Consider the following 13,335-nt stretch of genomic DNA (forward strand, 5'->3'; position numbering starts at 1 on the left):
AGCAGTGAGAGGGGCACCCTTCACTGCCCTAATGCACTCTACACTGTATCTGACCATAAGGTGAGAGGTGAGACAGAGAAGCGTCGTTCACTGGAGCAAGCCTGGGTGTATGCATTTACCTCTTCCAGCTCTCTATTTCAGCTCTAAAAATATCTGCTCTAATGAGGCTCTCCAGCCGATCTCATTTGTCTGCATCAAATAAATTTAACTATCCACTGTGAACGAGGGGAATTTAAAAGCGAGTGATTTTAATGTTCGTTTGTTGAGAGTATTTTCATATTTTTTCCCTCAAACTCTTTAACAGTAGCGAGCCTCAGGGGTGTCATTGGAATTCGTTCACTTTTCAAAAACATTAGTTCAACACCACAAACATTCGTCGACTTATTGTAATGTTAATCCTTGTTGGTGTCCATTAATACAAAACACAATAATATCAAACAATAAACACTGAGTCTTGAGTGAAATACTCGAGCAAAAATTTTATGGTTAACACGTACTTTTATTTTTACAGAGAAATAATGAAGAGAGAACTGAGTGTAGTGTTAGGTACACTGTACCACCCACCAGTACACATGATGGGTAGTGTTAGGTACAGTGTACCACCCACCAGTGCACATGATGGGTAGTGTTAGGTACACTGTACCACCCACCAGTACACATGATGGGTAGTGTTAGGTACACTGTACCACCCACCAGTACTCATGAAGGGTAGTGTTAGGTACATGTACACATGAAGGGTAGTGTTAGGTACACTGTACCACCTACCAGTACACATGAAGGGTAGTGTTAGGTACACTGTACCACCCACCAGTACTCATGAAGGGTAGTGTTAGGTACACTGTACCACCCACCAGTACTCATGAAGGGTAGTGTTAGGTACACTGTACCACCCACCAGTACTCATGAAGGGTAGTGTTAGGTACACTGTACCACCCACCAGTACTCATGAAGGGTAGTGTTAGGTACACTGTACAACCCACCAGTACACATGATGGGTAGTGTTAGGTACACTGTACCACCCACCAGTACTCATGAAGGGTAGTGTTAGGTACACTGTACCACCCACCAGTACACATGATGGGTAGTGTTAGGTACAGTGTACCACCCACCAGTACTCATGATGGGTAGTGTTAGGTACACTGTACCACCCACCAGTACACATGAAGGGTAGTGTTAGGTACACTGTACCACCCACCAGTACTCATGATGGGTAGTGTTAGGTACACTGTACCACCCACCAGTACTCATGATGGGTAGTGTTAGGTACACTGTACCACCCACCAGTACTCATGATGGGTAGTGTTAGGTACACTGTACCACCCACCAGTACACATGATGGGTAGTGTTAGGTACACTGTACCACCCACCAGTACTCATGATGGGTAGTGTTAGGTACACTGTACCACCCACCAGTACACATGAAGGGTAGTGTTAGGTACACTGTACCACCCACCAGTACTCATGAAGGGTAGTGTTAGGTACACTGTACCACCCACCAGTACACATGATGGGTAGTGTTAGGTACACTGTACCACCCACCAGTACTCATGAAGGGTAGTGTTAGGTACACTGTACCACCCACCAGTACTCATGAAGGGTAGTGTTAGGTACACTGTACCACCCACCAGTACACATGAAGGGTAGTGTTAGGTACACTGTACCACCCACCAGTACACATGAAGGGTAGTGTTAGGTACACTGTACCACCCACCAGTACACATGAAGGGTAGTGTTATGTACACTGTACCACCCACCAGTACACATGAAGGGTAGTGTTAGGTACACTGTACCACCCACCAGTACACATGATGGGTAGTGTTAGGTACACTGTACCACCCACCAGTACTCATGAAGGGTAGTGTTAGGTACACTGTACCACCCACCAGTGGACATGATGGGTAGTGTTAGGTACACTGTACCACCCACCAGTACTCATGATGGGTAGTGTTAGGTACACTGTACCACCCACCAGTACTCATGAAGGGTAGTGTTAGGTACACTGTACCACCCACCAGTGCTTATGAAGGGTAGTGTTAGGTACACTGTACCACCCATCAGTACTCATGAAGGGTAGTGTTAGGTACACTGTACCACCCACCAGTACTCATGAAGGGTAGTGTTAGGTACACTGTACCACCCACCAGTACTCATGAAGGGTAGTGTTAGGTACACTGTACCACCCACCAGTGCTCATGAAGGGTAGTGTTAGGTACACTGTACCACCCATCAGTACTCATGAAGGGTAATGTTAGGTACACTGTACCACCCACCAGTACTCATGAAGGGTAGTGTTAGGTACACTGTACCACCCACCAGTACTCATGAAGGGTAGTGTTAGGTACACTGTACCACCCATCAGTACTCATGAAGGGTAGTGTTAGGTACACTGTACCACCCATCAGTACTCATGAAGGGTAGTGTTAGGTACACTGTACCACCCATCAGTACACATGAAGGGTAGTGTTAGGTACACTGTACCACCCACCAGTACACATAAAGGGTAGTGTTAGGTACACTGTACCACCCACCAGTACACATGAAGGGTAGTGTTGGGTACACTGTACCACCCACCAGTACACATGAAGGGTAGTGTTAGGTACACTGTACCACCCACCAGTACACATGAAGGGTAGTGTTAGGTACACTGTACCACCCACCAGTACACATGAAGGGTAGTGTTAGGTACACTGTACCACCTATCAGTACACATGAAGGGTAGTGTTAGGTACACTGTACCACCCACCAGTACACATGAAGGGTAGTGTTAGGTACACGGTACCACCCACCAGGACACATGAAGGGTAGTGTTAGGTACACTGTACCACCCACCAGTACACATGAAGGGTAGTGTTAGGTACACTGTACCACCCACCAGTACACATGAAGGGTAGTGTTAGGTACACTGTACCACCCACCAGTACTCATGAAGGGTAGTGTTAGGTACACTGTACCACCCACCAGTACACATGAAGGGTAGTGTTAGGTACACTGTACCACCCACCAGTACACATGAAGGGTAGTGTTAGGTACACTGTACCACCCACCAGTACACATGAAGGGTAGTGTTAGGTACACTGTACCACCCACCAGTACTCATGAAGGGTAGTGTTAGGTACACTGTACCACCCACCAGTACACATGAAGGGTAGTGTTAGGTACACTGTACCACCCACCAGTACTCATGAAGGGTAGTGTTAGGTACACTGTACCACCCACCGGTACACATGAAGGGTAGTGTTAGGTACACTGTACCACCCACCAGTACTCATGAAGGGTAGTGTTAGGTACACTGTACCACCCACCAGTACTCATGAAGGGTAGTGTTAGGTACACTGTACCACCCACCAGTACTCATGAAGGGTAGTGTTAGGTACACTGTACCACCCACCAGTACTCATGAAGGGTAGTGTTAGGTACACTGTACCACCCACCAGTGCTCATGAAGGGTAGTGTTAGGTACACTGTACCACCCACCAGTACACATGAAGGGTAGTGTTAGGTACACTGTACCACCCACCAGTACACATGAAGGGTAGTGTTAGGTACACTGTACCACCCACCAGTACTCATGAAGGGTAGTGTTAGGTATACTGTACCACCCACCAGTACTCATGAAGGGTAGTGTTAGGTACACTGTACCACCCACCAGTACACATGAAGGGTTGTGCTAGGTACACTGTACCACCCACCAGTACACATGAAGGGTAGTGTTAGGTACACTGTACCACCCACCAGTACACATGAATGGTAGTGTTAGGTACACTGTACCACCCACCAGTACACATGAAGGGTAGTGTTAGGTACACTGTACCACCCACCAGTACACATGAAGGGTAGTGTTAGGTACACTGTACCACCCACCAGTACACATGAAGGGTAGTGTTAGGTACACTGTACCACCCACCAGTACACATGAAGGGTAGTGTTAGGTACACTGTACCACCCACCAGTACACATGAAGGGTAGTGTTAGGTACACTGTACCACCCACCAGTACACATGAAGGGTAGTGTTAGGTACACTGTACCACCCACCAGTACACATGAAGGGTAGTGTTAGGTACACTGTACCACCCACCAGTACACATGAAGGGTAGTGTTAGGTACACTGTACCACCCACCAGTACACATGAAGGGTAGTGTTAGGTACACTGTACCACCCACCAGTACACATGAAGGGTAGTGTTAGGTACACTGTACCACCCACCAGTACACATGAAGGGTAGTGTTAGGTACACTGTACCACCCACCAGTACACATGAAGGGTAGTGTTAGGTACACTGTACCACCCACCAGTACACATGAAGGGTAGTGTTAGGTACACTGTACCACCCACCAGTACACATGAAGGGTAGTGTTAGGTACACTGTACCACTCACCAGTACACATGAAGGGTAGTGTTAGGTACACTGTACCACCCACCAGTACACATGAAGGGTAGTGTTAGGTACACTGTACCACCCACCAGTACACATGAAGGGTAGTGTTAGGTACACTGTACCACCCACCAGTACACATGAAGGGTAGTGTTAGGTACACTGTACCACTCACCAGTACTCATGAAGGGTAGTGTTAGGTACACTGTACCACCCACCAGTACTCATGAAGGGTAGTGTTAGGTACACTGTACCACCCACCAGTACTTATGAAGGGTAGTGTTAGGTACACTGTACCACCCACCAGTACTCATGAAGGGGTAGTGTTAGGTACACTGTACCACCCACCAGTACTCATGAAGGGTAGTGTTAGGTACACTGTACCACCCACCAGTACTCATGAAGGGTAGTGTTAGGTACACTGTACCACTCACCAGTACTCATGAAGGGTAGTGTTAGGTACACTGTACCACCCACCAGTACTCATGAAGGGTAGTGTTAGGTACACTGTACCACCCACCAGTACTCATGAAGGGTAGTTAGGTACACTGTACCACTCACCAGTACTCATGAAGGGTAGTGTTAGGTACACTGTACCACCCACCAGTACACATGAAGGGTAGTGTTAGGTACACTGTACCACCCATCAGTACACATGAAGGGTAGTGTTAGGTACACTGTACCACCCACCAGTACACATGAAGGGTAGTGTTAGGTACACTGTACCACCCATCAGTACTCATGAAGGGTAGTGTTAGGTACACTGTACCACCCACCAGTACTCATGAAGGGTAGTGTTAGGTACACTGTACCACTCACCAGTACTCATGAAGGGTAGTGTTAGATACACTGTACCACTCATCAGCAAAACAAAATTAACGTCTTTGTATAAATGGTTTAGAAAACTGACAACTTGATAACTGAGATACTTGGGCAACATTTGGGTGTGTCTTTATTTTGGAAAAGTTTCGCAAACCAGTGGCGATACAGCAACATCTTAGGAGTCTGAGGCAGGTAATTCTTCACCTAACCTTATACAGGTATGACTTACTTCCATTAATGGGTTTGTCCACTGATGACTCCGCCTACTTCTGCTTCACCTCATCTGTCTGCAGTATATGAGCCCCTTCCTTCTACCTGGGTGTGCTGTACTTTTATCAAGACTGATGGAGTGAAGACATCGACTCCAGGCTGAGGGAATGAGTACCTGAAACTCCTCATCTTCCACCGCACTTCTCTGTATTGGACTGAAGAAGCCACTGAGTGGCGAAACGTTTCAAGAATAAAGATTCCTTAATGTTGAACAAGTGTCTCAATTATCAACATTACCATCAGAGGCAGATGAAGAAACAAAACAAGCTGGAGCAACAGAAGTAGAAAAATCAAAAACAGAAGAAGAAGCAATAGCAAGCGATGAACAAACAATAACAGCAACGTCATTAGCAAGGGAAGAAGCGAGGCGGCGGGGGGTGTAGAAGGCAGCGGTGGTGTAGACTAGGAAGGCGGGGGGTGTAGAAGGCAGCGGTGGTGTAGACTAGGAAGGCTGCGGTGGTGTAGAGGAAGGCAGCGGTGGTGTAGAGGAAGGCAGCGGTGGTGTGGTGCGAGGCTGCTGGGGCAGTGTTGATAAAGAAAGTGGCAGTGTGTGGCTAATGCTATATAACAGTTACATTGTGGAACTAAAATATAACAATGTTTCCCTCTGTAGTCCATCACAGAGTCTGAGTCGCAAGTACGAATTATGGAAATTAGTCAACTTGAGCTGGGAGACATCAGCCTGCGCTGGGAGACTTCAAGAAGGCGATGAAGCCGCCGTCAAGCATTCCTATATGAGTTTAATAACTACGAAAGCTCAAAAAAAGTTCAGTAAAAGTAGACGCGAAGTTACTATCATGAGGTAACTGTCATCCCTGAATGTCTTACACTTAGAAGAAACGGAATATAAGAGACCATCATTATCCTGTCTCTCATACTCCACACTCACCACTTCTACCCTTCATAACTGTGACCAGTTTCCAGGGCTCTTCTACCCTGGCACTAAGCCTGAGGTCCGACATCCTCTTTGACTGAACAACCAGGCTGTGGCTGCTAGAGTCCCGCAGGTCTACATAACCATTACAATCTGACTAATTAGCCTCAAAGCAGGTGGTAGTCTAGTTTCATCTTTTTTTTCCTCTTTATCTCTATTTCTCGTAGTTCTCCCAATTACTTTTTTCTCCTTCACCTCTTTTCCTCAGTTCTTTACACTCTAGACCAGTTTCATATTCTCGCTGACAGATTTCAAGTTACAAGGTTACATAAATAGTACAAAAAGTGTCACCTCTGTAGCGCACACAGAGGTATGAGAAAACTCTTGGTAAAGTGGAGTGGAGACGCGTTTAACCTTGGAAGCAACTGTGGTTTTGTTATGACAGTTTCTGCACAACATTTGCCCTGAGGCTCTACCAAGATCCTCCCAGGAAGTGTCGCATTTGTGCCGCAACATTTGTGAGCAAATGTATTACTTGTGTTTCCTTGTCTCGTGTGTGTGTGTGTGTGTGTGTGTGTGTGTGTGTGTGTGTGTGTTTGTGTGCTTACCTAGCTGTGGTTGCACGGGTCGAGTCACGGCTCCTGCCCCCGCCTCTTCACTGGCCGCTACTAGGTCACTCTTCCTGCTCCATGAGCTTCATCATACCTCTTCTTAAAGCTATGTATGGATCCTGCCTCCACTACATCACCTCCCAGACAATTCCACTTCCTGACAACTCTGTGACTGAAGAAATACTTCCTAACATCCCTGTGATTCATCCGAGTCTTCAACGTCCAACAGTGACCCCTTGTTGCTGTGTCCCATCTCTGCAACATCCTGTCTCTGTCCACCTTGTCAATTCCTCTCAGTATTTAATGCCATTATCATATCCCCCTTATCTCTACTGTTCTCCAGTGTCGTCAGGTCGATTTCTCTTAACCTCTCCTCGTAGGATATGCCCCTCAGCTCCAGGACTAGTCTTGTTGCAAACCTTTGCACTTTCTCTAATTTCCTTACGTGCTTGGCTAGGTGTGGGTTCCAAACTGCTGCTGCATACTCCAATATAGGCCTAACGTACACAGTGTGCAGGGTCCTGAACGATTCCTTATTGAGATGTCGGAAAGCTGTTCTTAGGTTTGCCAGGCGCCCATATGCTGCAGCAGTTATTTGGTTGAAGTGCGCCTCAGAAGATGTGCCCGTTGTTGTACTCACCCCAAGATCCTTTTCCTTGAGTGAGGTTTGTAGTCTCTGGCAGCCTAGACTGTACTCCGTCTGCAGTCTTCTTTGCCCTTCCTTAATCATGACTTTGCACTTGGTGGGGTTGACCTCCAGGAGCCAGTTTCTGGACCAGGCCTGCAGCCTCTCCAGATCTCTTTTTAGTTCTGCTTGGTCCTCGTCTGATTGAATTCTTCTCATCAACTTCACATCATTTGCAAACAGGGACACTTCGGAGTCTACTCCTTCCGTCATGTCGTCCACATATACCAGAAACAACACCGGTCCTAGGACTGACCCCTGTGGCACTCCGCTCGTCATAGGCGCCCACTCTGACACCTCATCACCTACCATGACTAGCTGTTGTCTTCCTGACAAGTATTCCCTGATCCATTGCAGTACCTTCCCTGTTATCTCTGCCTGGTCCTCCAGCTTTTACACTAATCTCTTGCGAGGAACTCAGTCTGTCATGTGGGTTTCGAAAACGTGGATAGGGTAAAAATACTCACGTAGGCTGGTAGTACGTATAATATAACGGAATGTGTGTGAAGCGCCAACAGCCGACCTGCCTCTCTCTGGCTCCCTGACTAGACTGACCCATGAGTGCTTATGGGCGAGGGGGTGTTTGAAATCCTGCTATGGTCAGCAGCAATATGAATACAGTCAGTGATTCACGCAGAGACGGTTGGTAGTGAGTCATCTACTGGTACACTAGTTACTGGTAACTGGTTACTAGGAACTGGTACTACTACTGAGAAGTCAAATGCCTTCTTACAGTCCAAGAAAACGCATTCTACCCACCCTGCTCTCTCTCTTGCCTTACTGCTGTCACCCTGTCATAGAACTCCAGTAGGTTTGTGACACAGGATTTCCAGTCCCTGAAATCGTCTTGGTTGAGGTTAAGCTCATTCCTTTCTGGGTGCTACACAATTCTTTTGTGTGTGTGTGTGTGTGTGTGTGTGTGTGTGTGTGTGTGTGTGTGTGTGTGTGTGTGTGTGTGTGTGTGCGCGCGCTCCACAAAAGTTGTGGAGCACCTCGAAAGTAATGAGCTTAACCACAACCAGGAAGATTTCAGTGACGGGATATATATATATATATATATATATATATATATATATATATATATATATATATATATATATATATATATAAATGGAAAGTTAGAGGTAGCAGGAAGATGGAGGGAATATTTTGAGGAATTGTTAAATGTTGATGAAGATAGGGAAGCTGTGATTTCGTGTATAGGGAAAGGAGGAAATAACATCTTGTAGGAGTGAGGAAGAGCCATCTGCGGGTGTGGGAAAAGTTCGTGGGTGGAATGAAAGGGGGTAAAGCAGCTGGAATTGATGGAATAAAGATAGAAATGTTAAAAGCAGGTGGGGATATAGTTTTGAAGTGGTTGGAGCTTTTATTTAATAAGTGTATTGAAGAGGGTAAGGTACCTAGGGATTGGCAGAGACCATGCATAGTTCTTTTGTATAAAGGCAAAGGGGACAAAAGAGGATGTAAAAATTATAGGGGAATAAGTCTGTTGAGTATACCTGGTAAAGTGTATGGTAGAGTTATTACTGAAAGAATTAAGAGTAAGCCAGAGAGTAGGATATCATATGAAAAATGCTTTAGGGAGGGTGAGTAGACCAAGTGTTTACATTGAAACATATAGGTGAACAGTATTTAGATAAGGGTAAAGAGGTTTTTGTGGTATTTATGGCTTTGGAAAAGGCGTATGACAGGGTGGATAGGGAAGCAATGTGGCAGATGTTGCAAATGTTTGGAATCGGAGGTAAGTTATTGAAAGCAGTGAAAGGCGTAGAATTAGGGGGTAGTATATGATTAAGGGGCATAAATGGAAAACAGGAATAAAGGGGATGCAAATAGCGTGCTAAAAATATCTATCCAAGACAGGACTCGCAACAGTGGTTTTAAGCTGAAAAAAATCAGATTCAGGAAGGATATAGGAAAGCACTGGTTTGGTAACAGAGTTATGGATGAGCGGAACAAACTCCCGAGTACCGTCAAAGAAGCTAAAACGTTCTGTAGATTTAAAAACAGGTTAGATAAATACATGAGTGGGTGTGAGTTGGACCTGACTAGCTTGTGCTACTAGGTCTGATGCCGTGCTCCTTCCTTAAGTGAATGTGACCTGCCGGTAGGAGACTTGGACTTGTCTCGCATGGGCCAGTAGACCTGTTGCAGTGTTCCTTTTTTATGTTCTTATTCTTATATCAGCACCATTGGAGGGTCTGACTAGACCACTCCAGCACTAGCCGAGGGTCTGACTGGACCACTCAAGCACCAGTCGAGGCTCTGGCTGGACCACTTCATCGGGAGAGCTGATCATACATACTGACAGTGAGCAGCTTAGACAATATGGTACCAACACATATTCATATTCTCTTCTCCGATCTTTCCTGTTCCGGAAAATGTATTCACGTTGTTACTTTGAGACAGTGTGACACATGTAACCCTAAACACAGTGTGACGCATGTAACGTTATACACAGTGTGACGCACGTAACGTTTACAGTGTGACGTATGTAACTCTATACACAGTGTGCCACGCTATATATCCTTCACAGGCTGGTATCGCTACAGATATGCTTCACAATTCGTCAGGCTAAAAATCTTGGCATGAGTCTATGTCATAAGAAGACTTGGTCAATGGTGCTGGCAGTATGGCGGTATTGATCTACTTGTGACTTGATAAAGTCCACTGTGTGGCTGAAACGTAGTCAATAAAGGATCGCATTGTACTGCATATGTGTTTATTTCTCCACCACGAAGCTGTGATAGCTGATGGTACTGTGGTGAACCAAAGCAGCTGCCACCACTACCTGGAGTCTACCTGGAGGTTATTCTGGGGATCAACGCCCCCGCGGCCCGGTCCACGACCAGGCCTCCCGGTGGATCAGGGCCTGATCAATCAGGCTGTTACTGCTGGCCGCACGTAGTCCGTCGAACCACAGGCCGGCTGATCTGGCACTGACTTTACGTATCTGTCCAGTTCCCTCTTGAAGGCAGCCAGGGGCCTATTGGTAATTTCCTTTAAGCTTGGTGGGAGGCTGTTGAACAGTCTTGGGCCCCGGACACTTATGGTGTTTTGTCTTAGTGTACCAATGGCGCCCCTACTTTTAATTGGGGATATTTTGCATCGCCTGTTCAGTCTTTTACTTTCGTAGGGAGTGATTTCTGTGTGCAGATTCGGGACCATTCCTTCTAGGATTTTCCAAGTGTAGATTATGATATCTCTCTCCTGCGTTCCAACGAGTACAAGTCAAGTGCTTCCAAGCGTTCCCAGTAGTTCAGGTGCTTGACAGAACTTATACGTGCAGTGAAGGTTCTCTGTACACTCTTTAGATCTGCAATTTCACCTGCTTTGAATGAAGATGTTAATGTACAGCAGTATTCCAGCCTAGAGAGAACAAGCGATTTGAAAAGGATCATCACTGGCTTGGCATCTCTCGTTTTCAACGTTCTCATTATCCATCCTCTCATTTTCTTTGCACTTGTGATCGTGCACTGTTGTGATCCTTGAAAGTGAGATCCTCAGACATTACTACTCCCAGGTCCCTTACATTATTTTTCCGCTCTATTGTATGGCCAGAGTTTGTAGTATACTCTGTTCTAGTTATTATCCCCTCCAGTTTTCCATAAAGGAGTAGCTAAAATTTGTCCTCATTGAACATCATACTGTTTTCCTTTGCCCATTGGAAAACTTGGTTTATATCTTCTTGGAAGTTAACCGTGTCCTCAATAGATGATAGCCTCATGCAAATCCTAGTATCGTCTGCAAAGGATGATACGGTGCTGTGGATTACATCTCTGTCTGATATGAGGATGAGGAACAGGATGGGGGCCTTAGTGGAACAGAACTCTTCACTATGGCAGCCTCCGATTTAACTCTGTTGACCACTACTTTTTGTGTTCGATTGATTAGGAAGTTGAAGATCCATTTTCCCACTTTGCCAGTTATTCCTTTAGCACTTATTTTGTGCGCTATTACACCATGATCGCACTTGTCAAACGCTTTTGCAAAGTCTGTGTATATTACATCTGCATTCTGCTTTTCTTCCAGTGCATCCAAGGCCATATCATATCTCACTCATTTCCTTGTTATCATCTGCGTAAGTCCCATCCTGTCTGAGTAAGGGCCCGATACTAGATGTGGCATTTGCCTTGTTTTTGTCTCTCCTGGTTCCTGTAAGAGTCCTTTAACTTAAGTTCGATAGTTTCCACTTCCCTGGTCAGCGCTTCCGTGTATCAGATATTCTAGCATCCCTGAGGAGCTCAGTGATTTTTCGTCTTCTGTAGAGGGAGTGTCTTTCTCTCTCCAGTTTACTCCTGCTCTTCTTCTTTCTTAGGGGAATATGCCTAGAACATGCTTCAGCTGCCAGTAAGTTGATCCTTTCAAGGCACTGGTTTGGATCCATGTTATTTAAGATATCTTCCCAACATGTTTCGTTTTAGACATGGTTTACATGGTCCCAGTTGATGTTCTTGTTGCTGAAGTTGTATTTTGTGAAGACACCTTCACAGTTACCTGCATTTTGATGATCAGGATCCCTGTGCATGTAAGTCTGGACTTCGATTAGATTGTGATCGGAATTGGTTGTTTTTGATATTGTTATGTCTCTTACCAGGTCCTCATTATTTGTGAAGATAAGGTCAAGTCTGTTTTCTAGTCTTGTTGGCTCCATTATCTGCTGGCTAAAGGTGTGTTTATCGCAGAGACTTAGTAGCTCATGTGTGTGTGACCTTTCATCTGTGCTGCCTCCAGGGACTATTTCTGCTATAACATTATCCGCTACATTCTTCCATTTTGTATGCCTTAGATAGAAATCACCAAGCAGTAAGATGTTTGAGGATGGAGCTGTAAGGCTTGTGCTGGCCTCCAGTGACGGAAAGTTCAGCGTTCCTTCATTACTCTTATTGTTAATTAATTATTATCATTTATTATGTAAAGTATCAAGCCCGATTGGTTCATTCAACGGAAGGAGCTGTGGAGGCTCGATTCCCCGTCTGCTAATAGGGAGACAACTGCGCTCATCGATCTCTGCGCTCGTACAACTTACTGACCACTGTTTTTCGAAGTATATTACCATATCCGATTCGCTATCATGCACAGTTCGCTATACTATGATAGGTACGTGCAAGACAACAAGAGGGTCCCACCACGAGGGGTCCCACAAGAGGGTCCCTACACGAGGGGTCCCACAAAAGGGTACCTACACGAGCATGTCATCCACCTGCCAACAAGGACACTTTTATACAGTACTACTATAATCACATTCCGTTCTTGACATGTTAATTAATCTTGCACTCTCTATTCAGGGTTCAGGTGAAGATCAGATGAAGATTAAGACCATTACACTTCACAGAACATGGTTTAAATATGACGCAAAATAACATTCATACTTAGTTTACAACAATGAACAGATTATATATATATTTTTTTTATTATCACACTGGCCGATTCCCACCAAGGCAGGGTGGCCCGAAAAAGAAAAACTTTCACCATCATTCACTCCATCACTGTCTTGCCATATATATATATATATATATATATATATATATATATATATATATATATATATATATATATATATATATATATATATATATATATATATATCAAAGTACATAGTGGAGAAGGTAATATTAGTCTATTTACAAATATTTCATCTCAAGGCCGATAAGTGGGGGTTTGAGCTTATGTACTAATATCCAAGGCTGGTTAGATTA

General features: G+C 45.1%; 1 protein-coding gene across 2 annotated transcripts in view; it reads right to left on the reverse strand.

Moving 5' to 3' along the window:
* Nucleotides 1–13,335, reverse strand: part of Fur2 (furin-like protease 2) — a 1,176,928-nt gene that overhangs the window by 298,339 nt on the left and 865,254 nt on the right. The gene's annotated exons all lie outside the window — the stretch shown is intronic.

The sequence above is a fragment of the Cherax quadricarinatus genome, chromosome 9 (assembly GCF_038502225.1).
Source record: "Cherax quadricarinatus isolate ZL_2023a chromosome 9, ASM3850222v1, whole genome shotgun sequence".
NCBI classification, from domain to species: Eukaryota; Metazoa; Arthropoda; class Malacostraca; order Decapoda; family Parastacidae; genus Cherax; species Cherax quadricarinatus.